The sequence below is a fragment of the Piliocolobus tephrosceles genome, chromosome 17, assembly GCF_002776525.5.
Source record: "Piliocolobus tephrosceles isolate RC106 chromosome 17, ASM277652v3, whole genome shotgun sequence".
Taxonomy (NCBI): domain Eukaryota; kingdom Metazoa; phylum Chordata; class Mammalia; order Primates; family Cercopithecidae; genus Piliocolobus; species Piliocolobus tephrosceles.
The window spans coordinates 32,985,090-32,988,329 of NC_045450.1; the positions used below are offsets into that span (position 1 = coordinate 32,985,090).

Below are 3,240 nucleotides of genomic sequence, written 5' to 3' on the forward strand. Positions count from 1 at the left end.
CAAAAGCTATGTTCTACATTTTCTTTTCTTTTCTTTTTTTTTTTTTTTTCTGAGACAGAGTCTCACTCTGTCGCCCAGGCTGGAGTGCAGTGGCCGGGTCTCAGCTCACTGCAAGCCCCGCCTCCTGGGGTCACGCCATTCTCCTGCCTCAGGCTCCTGAGTAGCTGGGACTACAGGCGCCCGCCACCTCGCCCAGCTAGTTTTGTGTGTGTGTGTGTGTGTGTATTTTTAGTAGAGACGGGGTTTCACCGTGTTAGCCAGGATGGTCTTGATCTCCTGACCTCGTGATCCGCCCGTCTCGGCCTCCCAAAGTGCTGGGATTACAGGCTTGAGCCACCGCGCCCGGCCAATGTTCTACATTTTCTATTGGCAAAACCAACAGGAGGACACTATGTAAAACATAGTACCATTTACATAAAAATACACAAACACAAAATCCAATGCTTTTTATGGGTAACTTGCATGTGTACCTAAATGGACTGTTTTTTTTTTGTTTTTGTTTTTGTTTTCGTTTTTGAGATTGGGTCTCACTATGTTGTCCAGGTTGGAGTGCAGTGGTACAATCTCATCTCACTGCAACCTATGCCTTCTGGGCTCAAGCCATCTTCCTTCCTCAGTCTCTCAAGTAGCTGGGACCATAGGCGCATGCCACAACGCCCAGCTAACATTTTGCATTTTTGGTAGAGATAGGGTTTTGCTCTGTTGCCGAAGCTGGTCATGAACTACTGAACTCAAGTGATTCATCCAACTTGGCCTCCCAAAGTGCTGAGATTACAGGTGTGAGCCACTGCGTCCAGTCAATTGTGCTTTAAAAGGTCTGAAGGACAAAAACCAAGTTGCTAATGGTGCTAACCTCTGGGCACAGGGGAAGAAACTAGGCCTAAGGTAACTTCTATACTATTTTGTTTTGTTTCCAAAGAGAATGTATTCAGATCTTTTTAAAAAATTAATTTTAGTGCAAGAGGAGAGGACAAAGAAATGTTTTTAAGTAAAAAAAATTTTTTTTAATTAATTTAAAAATAAAACATAGGCTGGGAGCTGTGGCTCATGCCTGTAATCCCAGCACTTTGGGAGGCCAAAGTAGGCAGGTCACCTGAGGTCAGGAGTTTGAGACCAGCCTGGCCAACATGGTGAAACCTCACCTCTACTAAAAATACAAAAATTAGCCAGGCATGGTGGCATACACCTGTAGTCCCAGCTACTCGGGAGGCTGAGGCAGGAAACCCAGAAGGCAGAGGTTGCAGTGAGCCAAGACTGCACTATTGCATTCCAGCCTGGGCAACAATAGGGAAACTCCAGCTCAAAAATAAATAAATTAATTTAATTAAATTAAAATGTATAAGCATTTGCCCAGAAATCCTTATTTCAGAAATTACTTCCATCTCCACTCTCAAATAGACCACTTTGTTTTATGCTTCTATGAAGATGTTTGAGGAAACTTGATTTTGCATACAGCAGGCGCTCAGAATACCCAGAAAGGAACCAAGCTAGGCCTTAGCACAGGGTTCCTTAGTGAGGCAGGTGATGGCAAGGGTTGAAGACCTGGACTCTGCAGCCAGGCACCCTGTGCAAATTCAGGCCCCAGCACTTAGCAATCACATGACCTTGTACAAGTTACCTACCCTTTCCTTGGCTCAGTTTCCTCCTTTGTGACAATGGGGACAATAACAGAACCTGCCACACAAGAGGAATGTTAGAGAACTGATCAAGCCAATGTAAGTCATGACTTGGAGCAATGTATGGCTAAGAGTGAGTTAGGGGTTGTTACAATGACTTTCCTGAGATAAACAGGGAGATCTTTTAGCTGTCGGTCAAGTGCAGGAGGACAGTGGAGCTCGAGGCCTAATGGAAACTAATACTAATTGTACAGCTTACACGTGTCAACCACTACCCCCTGTCTACATGCTTTATATGTACAAACTCACTGAATCCTATGAGACAACAATCCTATGAGGTTGGTTCTATTATTATTCCACAGCTTCAGAGAGGCCGAACAAGTTACCTAAGGCCACAGAACCAATAAAGTGGTGAACAATAATAACCATGATGATTCCAATAAATACGTAATATTTGTTAGTGCTTGCATGTATGGAGCCCCTCTACTTGATGGCAATGAATAATTCAGCAGATGTTTCTGGAACATCTGTTCTGTGTAATTCAGCTGTTGAGCCTTCTGAGAGACAGAGTGGTGAATCTGAAATGGTTTGTGTCTTTGAAGGGGGCTCATATTAGTAGGGCAGCCAGACTTGTGCAAAAAGAACTGCAAATACTTAGCAGGGACTGCCAGTAGAGGGCTGGGTTTGGAGATCCTGTCATAGAGGAGAGGAAAACTAAACTGGATCTTGAAGGATGAATGGGATTTTTAAAGGGCTGGGAGTGGAAGTGACATGAGCAAAGTCACCAGGAGGTGGACGTGTCCAGTGTATTTGAGCACTGAAGGTTAGCCCAGCCTAGATGACAGGAGGAAGTCAAGCTAGGGCTAGAGGAGAGGACACAGGGAGGAGATGAGGCTGGAAAGGGGCTAATGCCAGATCACAAAGGGGTTTGGCTTAAAAGAAAGGAGCCAAAGAAGTGTTGCCTTTTCCAAAAATTAAGGTATCTGTTTCAATGTATCAAAGTAATCCACAACCCTCGAGGCAATTGGTAAAGCACAGAAAAATAGAGATATCAAAATGAAATAGACGAAATCCCAGTATCCCCCATAACTATAGGTCATAAGTTGGGGTATCTTTCTCCATTTCTGTCAATGCTTGTGTGTGTTATGCTGTTAAAAAAAAAAAAAAAAGCAAGAGTAAGAATGGACAGTAACAATAACCAGGCAGGTGAAAGGATTCCTTTTTTGCAGATAAGGAAATTAAAACTCTGAGATGTTACCAAAAATTGCTTTTCCCAAAAGATTTCCCTAAGCCATCAAGTCTTCCCATACCCTCACCCTCAGGTTGGCTTAGGGGATGCTCTTTCCAACATGCTTCTACTTGGGATTTGTGTCTTTTTGCTAAGGGGCCTATTCCCAGGGTCTAGAACATAATCTGGCTCAGAAGGGGCCTCAGTAACTATTTGGGGGTTGTGTGTGTGTGTGTGTTTGAGACAGGGTCTCGCTCTGTCACCTAGGCTGGAGTACAGTGGTGTGATCATAGCTCACTGCAGCCTTGAACTCTTGGGCTCAAGTGATCCTCCTGCATTAGCCTCTCAAGTAGATGGGACTATAGGCACATACCACCATGCCTGGCTATATTTTGT

The 3,240-nt window shown here is 44.1% G+C and overlaps 1 protein-coding gene across 5 annotated transcripts in view; it reads right to left on the bottom strand.

Annotated features, from left to right (window-relative positions):
- ABCC11 (ATP binding cassette subfamily C member 11) overlaps nucleotides 1-3,240 on the bottom strand; it is an 82,283-nt gene that overhangs the window by 51,718 nt on the left and 27,325 nt on the right. The gene's annotated exons all lie outside the window — the stretch shown is intronic.